This window comes from Tinamus guttatus, unplaced genomic scaffold (assembly GCF_059628265.1).
Source record: "Tinamus guttatus ecotype Peru unplaced genomic scaffold, ASM5962826v1 Tinamus_guttatus_pri_ptg000045l, whole genome shotgun sequence".
NCBI lineage: Eukaryota > Metazoa > Chordata > Aves > Tinamiformes > Tinamidae > Tinamus > Tinamus guttatus.
In genome coordinates, this window is record NW_028288579.1 from 892,673 (window position 1) to 905,934 (window position 13,262).

Here is a 13,262-nt window from a genome sequence, read left to right on the forward strand (position 1 = left end):
CTGAGAATACATGCAATTTGCTGGAGGATGGTCTTGAAAATTCTCCTAAGATGTTACAGATTAACACGTGACCTGCTAGGCTCTTACTCAGTCTTTGCTCATGCAAACTGACTGATGAAAGACATCAGATCTACTGGATCCAGATATACCAGACCAAGTGATATGAAAGGCTTATTCACAGCAGAGCAGGCTTATGGGTCAAGCCATTTAGTATTTTGCACCAAAGAAAGGTTACAGCATACACATTGTGGGTACCTTACAGCTTTCTTAAAGTCCAAGCAGGGCTGCCCAGAAAGCTTTTCTTAGAATGAAATATTGATTATAAACTGTTTTCCAGAAAACTGTAATTATAACAGAGTGTTACAGTTGTCTGCATTAACTTCAGCAAGAGAAGTGCTTCCAAACTCCCCAAACAGGGAAGTTGAGTTGCAAGAGAAGTTTCTAAAAAACCCTTTCCTGTTGCAAGAAGCCAGGACAAAGAGGGCGCGAGAGATGAAAACTTAACCCTCAAGAGTGAGTAAAGGTTTGTTTTTCCTCTCTCAAAGAATAGTTTTCTAATTCAATGTGGTCTAGCTACTGTAGCATCTTCCTGGCTCCCTGTGTACCTCCTCAGTGAAGTATGAGAAGAGCGATTTGGGATGGTCTTAACTGAGGGACTTCCAAGGCAAAACCTCTTCCCTACAGAAGAAGCAGGGATAAGAAGGGATTGTGTAAAACCAGAACAATCTTGGTTTCAAACTCATATAGGAAGCATACAGAACACAGCCAGCAAAATAGCAGGACAGTGTTTCTCAGGTAACTTTTAGCCAGGCCACATCAGTGAAGACTTCTCTCCCTACGTTTTCTGCTTTCAAGCATCATTCTCACCTTTGCCCATCATGCAGGCACTCTTGCCTTCTGTCTTTGCAGATCTGCAGGTACCTGATGGCAGCAAACTTGATGGGAGCATTGCAGGCACCACACTTGCCAGCTGGGACCAAGGGGCTCCAGCCCTTGCCTTAATGCACAAGAGAAGTTATTAAATTGCTTTCTCTGCCTTGGCGGTGATATGACCTAATTATCAGATTGCATTAGTCTTCATCTCTTAAAGTGGCCAATCCTGGTTTGGTTCTCCAGATTTTATTGCCAGTTGAAAATAGCTTGATTCTATTGCATTTGCAAAGAAAAAGTGGCTTTTACTGGTAGCCATCGGTTTCCACAAGATGAGAAGAAATGCCATAAATACTATATTGTTGTTTTTCTTGATCTCACCATTTCCATGCATGTAAACTGGCAAAAGTTAGCCTTTCTTCTCTAACCATTAAGTCAACTGGAAAAAATCCATCAGGAAAAGGTGGTTTCACCATTCACACTAAACTCCTGGGGTTTAGACATTAACTGCATCTTTATAGGTCTAATGCTGGGCTCTCCAAGGGAAAATTAAGCCACATTTGCAGTAGAAGGACAGGATAAATCCAATGAAAATTCCACAAAGAGACAGTTACACATTTGATGAAAGACTTAAGAGAGCAAATAAATGTATTTTGTGCTTTGCAGGAAAATAGAATATACAGATGTGCAGCCAGTGACACAGTTATATTGTTCATATAAGGGGTGAAATATGACATAGGAAATTGAATTGTTTTATGTATCTGAGAACAGTGGAATTCACACACCATTCACATTTTTCTCCCTTTCCTTCTCAGATACTTTGTGTCTATAATCCTTGCGGAAGATTTCAGTCTGAGTCTTATTCTAAAATCAAATCTCCAGCCACTGACTATATTTTGAGATATTACTGTATATATCTTCAGCTTTTGCTACTGCAGATGCGGAAAGCAAGGTGAAGAATCTGGAAATAATAAATTATAATTAGTAATCCATAGCTAACAGCAACGGTTTATAACTGGCAATGCAAAAGCAACCCAGGAAGTTCTGCCAAAGAAAAAACTTATTTCCAACACTATATTCCTTGGGGTTAATTCTCAATAAATTAAGATGCCAGATTTCAGGCATCTTATTTTCTAGCTTTTAGACTTATTGAGATCTGACAAATACCTTCCGGTAGAAAGTGAGTGCAGTCAGATCCTAACAGATTTGAGTATTCTCTACAAGAGCAAAGGCACTAGAAAATTACTAGGAAGTTATTTAATGTAAACCTTGCACAGTCTTACTTTTCTAGAAGCGTTACTGTAGCAGGACCTGTATTAGCACTTAGTGATGCTGTCTCAAGAACTTTCATAATTTAAGGTTTATGGATAAGCTCTTTGGAAATGCAGCAAGCTTACTGCCTTTGATATGTAGTATATTTTGTGGTGTGGCAATATCCTTTATCACTGCTGATTCAGCCCTCCATCATCCTCCTCCGGTGATTTGTCCTTGATGGTAACACTGGGGAGTGTATGTTTGGGGTGTTCTCTTTAGCGTTCTCTGGACTCTGGAGCTTTTTAGCTGAACTGCTATTAGTGTAAAGGGGGAAAAACATTAAAACAACAACGACAACAACAAAAGTAGAGTTTGAAATTAGAAGTCCTGAGTCCAGAGAGGTCTCAAACTATTTATGGATGTGGTCTTATTCTCATTTACATTTAAATAGTACTGAGATTAATCAAGTATTTTAGTCCAAGTGATTAAACCTGCCTAAGCAAATAAATATTAATAAGGCCAACGTTTTCCTGTTAATCTCAGAGTTTATCTAATGATCTTCCATGACTCCCATTCTTTGTATATCTCAAGGGAAAGGGAGTTAATGGTTAATAAAAACTTGCCAGAGTGGTGAGAACATGCCCAAGGAGCTGACATCGGGAACCTAACAATTCCTGGAAGGAAAAGGGTTAAGAGCCAGCAATTCACACATACAAACACTATGACCACACTTTCATTCTCTTCCTTAGCACTTCAGTTTCTAGTGGTACTGGCCTGCCAGGTTTTCTAAGCCCAGGATAGGCTCATGCTCAGCTGAACAGAACAGGGTAAGAGCATCTTTGCATTTCTCTAGCTTGCAGACTCCTGATTGCCTGCAAACCATTTAAAGCAGGAGGCCTTTCAGGGGAGGAGATTTTCCTAGGTCCTGTGGTGATTCCTTGCTGTGGGCCAGTGAGACCAGTTACTTGCTTGAGAGCCCACAGCCAACTTTCAGATGCATCTGCAGCATCCTCTGCAGTCCAGAAGTGGTGGCTGGTGTCCATCCCTGCGCACAGGAATGGGAACTTCAGCCCTCTTCCTCAGGATTACCTAATTTTTACGCAGTTAATCCTTAGAGAAGGTTGATACCTATCCATGAAGCTGGAGAGCGCTGCAGGTAAAGATGTGTTTCTGGTCCACTTGTCTATCCCTGTACCATCCTACCCACCAAAAATACTCTCACGACAGCAAACCAGTTAGCAAAAAAAAAAAAAAAAAGAGCGGGGTGGGGGGTGGTAACTTACCTTTTGGTGTTCTGTGGGTAAGGAGGAAAGGGTAACCCTTACTCACCCACATTTCCCCCAGTTCCACTGCTGCCATAAGAGAAGGGATGCAGCAGGGATCTGCTTTGGCTCTGTGTGTTACCATAGGCGGGAATGTGGAAAATTTCCAACGGGAAAGGGAGTGTTGAGAGAGAATGAAAAGCAAATTGCAATAGAAACAGCTAGAAACCTTGTGCCTTTTTTAAGATGAATGTGAAGGATGTGCCTTTTCTGTGGCTCTCCCACTGACCCATTTGAATTACACAGCTCAGCCCACTGATGTGACTCAAGCTGGGCAGCTTCGCTCTCTTAGATGACATTTGGCAGTTCCTGAGAGAAGGGTGACGTGACCTATGTGGGCATAAAACACATCCTGCTTCCAACAGCAGAGCACTATACCCAGGAGTGATCGAGATAGCCTCTGTTTAAACCCTACATGGTTTCCTTGTGTTGCCATGCCTATATTGCATTTCTACCAAGGATCAGTTTATTATCACTGTACCTCATTACCTGTCAGTGCATCTGCTCTAGTGAAGACGCTATACATTTATAAACTCAGAAGCATCTGATTTGCATTAACGTTGCTAGATGCATAAATTATTGCTCCATTAATTTCCTCACATATTTTACCTTGTTGTATTAACTTAGATGCAAGTGTCTTCAGTGCTTTCTAGCAGTTTGTACCAGAATCTGAGAAATTGCCTGGAGTTCATGGCTGCAACGTAAACACTAATAGTGGAGGCTCTTTTTTTTTTTTTTTTTTTCTCTCCTGGAAAGCAAATAAACTTTGCTAAGGAGGGAAAAAAAAAAAAAAAAAGCATTAGATCATTGGCCATTGTAGAAGGAAAAACAGTTACATAATACTAAGCATTTTCCTGTCCCTACTTACATCAAACAGAAACCTCGGTCTTCAGGCTGGTAGCCCCTAATTCTCTGCATGGCAATGGAAGATGTGTTATACCCATCAGGCTAGCAGGGATGGGGGATGGATAACCTGGAGCTGGTACCTGGCAGCCTCAGCTCTACTGCCGGAGCTTCAGGAGCATCTGTGGTCCTGCACACCCGCATCCCGCATCCTGCATCCCACATCCACAGCTCAGGAAGCTCAGCTGGGCGCGGAGCACTCTGGGCAGTGAGCGGAGTCTCTCGCTGGCAAACAAAGGACATCCAGCCCCACATGTAGCTCCCGTGGGCTGGGAAAGGGAACAGAAAAATTAAATGAGCTGACACCTTCCTAAATTTCCCTCCGAACCTAAATTGAACATATGAGTAAAACCGAACCGAGCTCAAATTGTTGGCGAAATTTCCTGATATTGTTTGTGGCTGATGATTTGGAGCGGCTTTCCAAGGCGCACCCGCCGAAGGGCCACTGTCATTCGAGAAATCTGTCGTCAGAGCGGAAACAATCCTAAGCAAGAAAATGCCGCCGTTTCCTTTCTTCCGCTATCACGATCTCATGCTGCTTATTTGCTTTTCTGATGACATTTTGTGCCTCCGGGCTAAATTCTGCCTTTCACTTACGCAGATACACAGGGATTAAGATTTGTTCACTCACCCCTAGGCATCTTGAAATTCTGGCCAAACCATGCACCCTGTGTTCTGTTTCTGCCTGATTAGGGGGCATAAACCAAGGGGAAGGGGAGGCTCTTCTGGCTTTTATTCCAGCAAATGCCTCCCTGTGTGCTACACCATGGAGTCATGAGCCGTGCATTTCTGTGTAATCTCCCTAATACGTTAAAAGTTGGCCTCGATTCTCCAGTATTACTTGAGCCAATGCCCGAACCCTATCAAGCAATCCTGAGATGGAGGCTGGAGGGAAAAGGATTGCGCCGTTTCTCATCAAGTGTTAGAAAATCATTTGCAGTTATTGAAGTTATTGCAACCCGTGGGTGACATGTGGGACACCACCAGTCTGGGGACCTCCACAGGATTCACATTGCCGGGGACGGGTGCTGCAAGGAGCAGGGTCTCTGCGAGGGGGCCAGGCTCCCTCTGTCCCTCCTCTGCTTGGGGCTGGCTCAACACTGAAAGGCGCTTTGCGCTTTACCCTTGTGTCTCCTGACAGCACTGGGGACATAAGAACCCTTTGCGGCACAGAGTACAGGAGGACAATTCTTTTCTACCTGGGCAATTCTGGCCCCTAGAGACAAATGCCAGCAATGCCAGTCATTTCTGGGTGTTTTATCCAAAAAAAAAAATCCTTCCAATTTAGATATGTTAGAAATCACCAGAGGTGAATGTTTCAGAGGTGCATGTTGCAGAGAGCTGTTTGCTTTGCATTATTCACACTCGGCAAGCTTTGGCAGTTTGCTTCCCTGACCTTACTTTGATGTAAGTTTTTCAAGCTGAACTGGTTTGGATACCATGAATATCTGTTCTGAATCTCTGTTAGAAATTTCAATTGAACTTGAGTCTTTTTTGGAAGGTCCAGGGAGAAACAGAAGATTTCCAAGCATCTCTGTATGCTTGGAGGTGTCTTTCTCTCAGAGGAGAGAAGAGAAAACAAGCAGGCCTATTTGAGTAATTTAATCTGTATCAGGTAATTTACTACAAGGCAACACTTCAATATTCAGTGCCTATTATTTTACAGCATACAAGTATCCTTGACCTTGCTCTTTGCTAACCTCAGTTGCATTTCAAATAGCACTTGTAAGAAGAAGCCTCCCTAAGGAGCAGATCTGCAAGTCAAAATCATGACTTCCTTTGCTCAGAAAAGGATCCAGATCTGTGCATCAGTGCTGTGTCCCCTCCCTTTATGTGGTGAGGCTGTTCCAGCACTTTCATCATCTCTGGTAAAATTAGCGCTATAGTAATTACCCTCGGCCAAATATACAGCTGATGAACGTGCATGTATTTCAGAGGGAGGAGATTTGCAATGAAAAGGGAAGATTTTTTATTAATGTCCTGTTTTTTTAAAACTACCCCCAGGGGAGCAATGGTTCTGTTGCCCCTTGAACGGGCACTGGTACGTGCGGTTTTTCTTGCTTGAGCTTTGCACCCATTTTCCTGCGGACTGCTAATGCAAACTCAGGTTTTTCCAAATCACCCCTTCAGCGCAGACCGTATCAAGGGAGACCCCTTTTGCTCTCGTATCAGCTAGAGGTTTGTTGGAGGGTGTTGAGAAGTGGCTTGTGGCCTGGTGTGTACAAAGGTGTGTTGGGTTGCTGTTTTGTGGGCATTTCAGGAATAAACTGTGATTGAGGTCTAGATCTGTTGGTTCTTTTTTTTTATTGTTTTATCTAGTACCTCTGCCAAAAGAAGGATAAAATAGGAAGAAAGAGAAATGAGAGCCAGTGAGACATTGGTGGTTGCCAATGAGGAGTGACACTCCACTCTCCCAAATGAAACAAATGGCAAAGGATAGGGGCACGTTTGCCTATGGAAAAAGTGATCCTAGAGGAGAAGACATTTAATCAATGATGCACAGTGAGTAATTGCAGCAACTGCAACAAAGATCAGCAGATCTGCGTCCCAGCTCACATCCTACCATACCTCCGTCTGGAAACTGTCCTTTTGAAATTGGTGGGACCACATTTCCTCCGCATGAGTAAGGTCCTTGATTGAGGCTGACAAGGTTTTCCTCTGCAATCAAAAGGGTCTTTTTTGATTCTCACCTGGAGATCTGCCACAAGATCTACCCATTTATGCCTAAGCCCTATTTTCATGCTTGCTTTTGGGCACAGGAACCTTTCTGCCTACCACAATGATGTAAATATCAGTCAAAATTAATTGTAACACACCTAAAGGGTGACTCCACAAGGACAGCATGCTAGACATGTCCTGTAGGGTCATTTCAGTGAGTCACAGAGCACAGCAGTGGCATTGGGATGCACTGGGGACTGTCCCCCACCTCCTGATCTTCTGTACAGTGGTTACACAGAGGCCATCAGCTCCTACCAGCATGTGGGATAGGCAGGAATTGTGCTGAATGAACATCAGACCAAAAAATAGTCTGTCAGGCGAGTCTGGGAGACACCCTGTGATCAAAGATGGGGAAACACGAGGAACAAATTCAATGCCCGGTAGTCTCAGCCGACCAGCTGCCTGACACTTGTGGAGCTTCCTCCTCACGCTGCAGCAAAGGAGAGTCTGAGGAGAGGATGTGAAGAAGGATGATGATATAGATCGTTCAGCAGATGTTTAATTGGAGCTACTCCCATGCGTGAGAGAACGCACGAAGCTGCTCAATGGAAAATGTGCGTTCAGAAGTGGACATGGCACTGAATATGAGATAATTATTAAGGCATTTCTATTTTGGAGTCCTTCTGTGAATCTGTGTGTAGTTTTATATAATAAACTCTCGCATTGCCTTTCTACACGCACACACGCTCCCTGGTCCAAACAAACAAGCAGCTTTTTGCTTCTTGTCACTGATACCTCTTCAAGTAAGCATCTTTGGCTACAAATAGATCATTGCCCTATTTCAAAGGTTCCTAGTGGAGTGTGGCCAGGTTTGCCTGGCTATATATACCTACCCTGGCAAATCGAGCAACGTCCCAGCTTCTGCTTCTATATTTAAAGAGGAATGATATAGGATAAATCAGCCAGACTGAGCACATGTCAAATCAATTTTTACACCAAAACAATTTATTTTCCGAGTTTGATTTATTCTCCTGAGCCTAAAAGAGCACCTATAGAAAGTTCTAAATACGGCTCCCAGGGTTGCCTGGCATGGCCGGGCAGTCGCGGCTATTTGCTGAGAACAGGTTGTCCCTTCATGCTGTGGTTACAACTCCTCCTTTCCATGTGTCCTTTAGGAATGGTCAGGGAGTATACTAGGTGGGATGGAAGTGGAGTGCATCCGGTGCCTCCGGAGGGATTGCGACTGTCTGGCACGGCGCTGTGAAGCAGACGCCTGAACAAATGCCCGGCACAGAGCGGGGCTGTGCCCGAGGCCTCGGGAAATAGGGATGCGCTCCGGGTTTTCCTCGGCGGCCGCGCGTGGGGAGCGGGCGGGCGCGGAGGCTCCGCGGGAGGGCGGCGCGTCCGCCGGCGTCCGCCAGGTGGCGCCGCGGTGGCTGCGGCGGCGGCGCGCGGGCTCCGGGACGGGGCTGCGCGGCCGCCGCGGGGGCAGCGCCACGGAGCCCCCCGCGCTCGCCCGGGTGGAGGCAGCGAGTGGGGCTCCGTGAGGTCGGTGGTGCTGCTCGCTCCTGCTCCGAGCGACGGGATGCTTAACGCCTGCGCAACGTGGAAGCATCGCCAGAATCCTGCGTCAGGTCTGTGCATGTCACGGAATCACAGGGTAGCAGAAGGGTTGAGGTTGGAAGGGTCTCCTAGAAATTATCCAGCCCAACTTGCCTGCTCAAGCAGGGACATGTAGAGCATGTGGCACAGGATCATGTCCTGGGGTCTTTTGAGTATCTCCAATGTCCCAGATGTGGACGAAAATTTGGGAATGCCCCTAGGCCCGGGAATGTCACAGATGCTTCCGACAGTCCTACCTAACTTGACATGGTGGGGAAAAAATGCACAAAGCCAACATTGACTGGCAGGTGGCAAAAAAATTGCACATATGCAAAAAAAAAAAAAAGGAAAAAAAAAAACCTACAAGGTTTACAGGAATCAATGTGCCCCCAAAGCTCACAAAACTGAATTATTCAGTTCTTCACTGCCTGATGATGCCTGATCGGTTTTGTTTCAGCCATCTCCTCAACCAGCAGGACTGACCCCACAGAAAAGTTTAAATTCTGGAAGTAGCTCCAGCATTCCGGTTAGAGGTCGCAGGAAAATCTATGTTTTTCAGCCCAGATTAAGACTGTAATTGTTTCGTTCTTGTTTCATTTCATATTTCCTCTTGACTGCTTAGAAGCAAATTTGTTGTCAGATGCCTCCCTAAATGGGCCTCTTAGACCCGCCACAGTGACACCAACTCTATCTGCAGGTTTCCAGCTCAAAACCAGCAAAGACTTAAGAAATAAAAGGGCTGTAAGAAGCTTACCACCAAGTTTTTCTTCTACACACAAACAGTTCTGATACCTTAAATAATACCCACTATTTCTTGAAATTGGTATGGTTGTACAATTGTAATGCTTCATGATGGGTAAGCAGCTGAAGTCAGGTCTCCTGCCCAGTGTATAAAAATCAAAGAAAAAAACAAAATGGATTATACATTATGTCCCACTTCTGAACATCACCTTCACAGAAAATACACACTAAATGATATATGATAATGGGGAAGGAAACACCAGCTGCCTTAATGAATGGTGGTAGGCAGATCTGGGGAAAAAAAATAATCCCTTATTATATTCCCTTTGACATAAACTAACCTTGACCCAGAACAATAGTGCTACTTTCCAGGAGAAAATAACAGCAGCTGTAATCATGGTGCAGGAGACTAGTGCAAGCTGGTTTATATTTTTTCTTTGTTGTTAAAATTCTGATCCATATGGTCAGAGACTTACTTTTGGACTGGTGGGGGATTTCATCCCTGTCAGTGGGGATGGTTCAATGGTTAAGTCTGCTCTCCGGCTGTGAAGACTCATGTGTTATTACTTTTGCAAGGGTTCTGAGAGATTTGCTCGCTTTCCTTTGCATTGCACAGATCTGCAATGAGGATGGGTAAAGAAAATCCAAGTAAAAATCACTGCTATTCTCATCTAGAATAGCAGATGAGCGAGGATTTCTCCCTCCTATCTACCCAAAGCCCCTGGTTCACTCAGGGGATACTACATCAATGCACTGAAACAGCCTTCCCAGAGATCCTCTGGGCAAGGAGGATGCAAGAACCAGCTATACTAAAACTGCCTAAATGAGAGTTATGGAAGGAATCTCCACACTTTGTGAGTTTTTAAGTCCCTTCCACACCTCTGTCCATGCCTGCCTTCTCTCCCTGCACTATTAAAGATCCTCCAGCAGACAAGGCAATTGCAGTTACATTATGCAAGTTCTGGTACAAGCACCATGCAGAAGTGTCTGCATGTGGAGGGGAGCCTCAGGAACTCATGTGTAACTGAGATTTGTGAATGGCTTGTTCCTCAAAACAAACAGGCCATGCTTAAGAAGCATCCATTTAGAGAATATATTTTTAACTTTGTGGTTTTGCTCGTAACTCGGCCTCTTTTCATATCAAAGGACCGCTCTGCAACTCACCAATCTTTCCCTGACCTCTCAGTGCACAAGATATGGAAGTAAAATGTGTTCTCACATGGTATGTGATAGTAGCTCGTTCTTTATTTCTGTGTCTTTATTCATAAAATTGCAATGTGTGCATTGCTATACATTATTATTCATAATTCTTTATACTGTGATAAATGTAATTAAAATATCAGAGATACACAGGAAAATCCAGACTGGTTGAGAGCAGTGGTTCACCTAATATCCTGTCTCCAGCATCGGCTGGTATCAGATGCTACAGATAAAAGTAGAAGAAACCATATAGTAGCCTGTTACGAATTAACATGCCCAGGAGAGAAGTTTCTTCCTGACCCTCATCAGTTAGTGGTTGACTTATACGCCAAAGCATACATTACTATACATGCTCACATATTTATGTGCATCTATACCAAGAAGCATATGACCATACTCTGATTCTAACTCCTGGTACTTTCACTTACAGGAAAGTCATTCTAAGGAAAGAATTTTATTCACCACAAGAGGCTCGCACGAGATATACTGGGGAGAGAGGTTAGTAGAAGCTAAGTTCACAGCTTAGTAGAGAAACTACCTTTGCAAACAGCAGTTGAAATATTCCCATTTTTAAAAAATGTTTGAGAGATTTTGAGTGCTTATCTCAGTACTATCTCATACCTCTAAGTAGCATTATCTATGTAATTAAGAAAATACTTATGCATGTTACTATTTGTAGAGTGAGCTAATTAAGTAGATTTCATTTTATGCATTTTTTTTCCCTGAAAATCATAGGATCATTGTTGAAAACATGGTTGGAAAGTTCATGGTAGGATTGACTCTTCCTGTATCATTCCTGACGGCTGGTTTTCAACTGGCTCTTAAAAGCCATCACCAATATCTCAACCCCTTTCCAGAGACCTAGGCCACTGCTCTTCCACCTTCCTGAACCCAGTTTTTCGTAACGTCTAACTAAACTTTTTGGCTTCAGTTTAAACCCACTTCCTGTCCTACTCACCACATATAGGGAACAGACTGTCCCTTGAGTTTCTTTTTGTGTGTGTGTGTATTTGAAGATTGTTTCTCATCTCCTCTGTCTTCTCTTCTTTGGACTCAAGCACCTACAGCTATTTCAAAACTTCCTCACTTTCTAGATCTTGGGATTTTATTCTGTGTGGTGGCCAACATCCAATAATGCCAACAGGCCAAGATCCTGAAAAGATACTTCGAAGTGTGGAAGGATTACATGTTGTGATGATTATATTCTATTTTATACATCCTGTATGGTGTTTTTTGCAACACCACATAATTATGGAGTGCTTTATACATTTTCCTACTAAATTCTTTCCCATTTTTTTTCTTCAGATCATTTCCCCATTGTTTGGCAGCCCTGAAAACCAGGATACCTCCAGGATGAGAGGTTTTCTTCTGTCAGTTATTGACAGATGTTGCTAACGATTCAGCATATTATATAGGATAATTAAGGAGTCCAGGAATAATCACTTACCCTCAGGCTTGTTAATATGGTTGGTTTTACTTAAAGGGCTTAGATATGATCCATAATACAAGTGCTAGCAAAAATGAAATGCAAGATACATTTTTTTAAAAAAATGCAGCAAGGCTCAGAAAAAAAAATCAGCATGCCATTTTTCTTCATTATACATGAGTAATTAGTAAAAACTTTGTCACTCAGAATGATGAGATAGACTCATCTGACCCAATTTAGCACTCTAAAAATTAAAAGTTAGCCAACATTTCCACACCAGTCATCCTATCTCCTTCAACTATTAATAGAGATGGATGGACATTTCCAGGATCAGTCCAGCCTACTGCCTTGAGCTCTCTCAACACCCATATTAGAATGGGATGAGCTCTACTGTGAAGACAAAAAGACTGCCAATAACTAGAGATCCTTGACCAGTAAATAGACACTTAGCTTCTTAGTGGATAAATCACAGTTTAGGCAAAAGATCAGAGGTAATTATTTCTATGTTATCATGATAACTAAAACATGATTCAAATTAACCATAATCATCAGTACAAAGGCATGATAAAATATTATATATTAGATAACAACAGAAATGTGCAGAGTGTGGAACTTCCATGTCATAGGCAACTTCAAAATACTGACATTTAGTCTTTTTTCAAATTGAGCTGGCAGCTGAAATATGTTGAATTTCTCTGTGAAGGATCATTTTTGCAAAATCACTTAAGGTAAATTAAAATCTTTCTTTTTGACAAATCCATATTGTTTGGTCTCCAGATTGATCTTTCTTTCTTTGTAAAGAAGCATAATATACCAAAATAAAAGCAAGACTGACATTCTGAAATGAAAAGACATTTTGAGTCAAAGTCCTGGAAAGCTCATTCTGAAATCAGGCTGTTCTTCCTGTTTGAACCTGGTTTTGCTGATTTTGAGTTTGAACTTGAGGTCCTTTTTTGATTTCTGAAGGATGCAAATGAGCAGGTTTGGCCATCAGAGCCATGAAACAAAATCTTCATGCAGACCCGAGCCATCTGACATACCACATACCTCAAACTGCCGAGGGAGGGGCAGTTCTGGGAATGGCTCGGAACCAGGAAATTAGAAAAACTCTCCAGGATCCAACTGTGGAGCCGACAGGACTGGGAAGGGTGTGAGCAGGTTTCTGAGCTATCCAGTAATACTGGGCTCAGTTTTCATGCCAGTTTACTTCCTCCCATAATGAAGAGCCCACAGATTTCCTAGTATAATCCCTGGCTTTATTTGGCTTGCTAGAGAGGTGCCTTTGT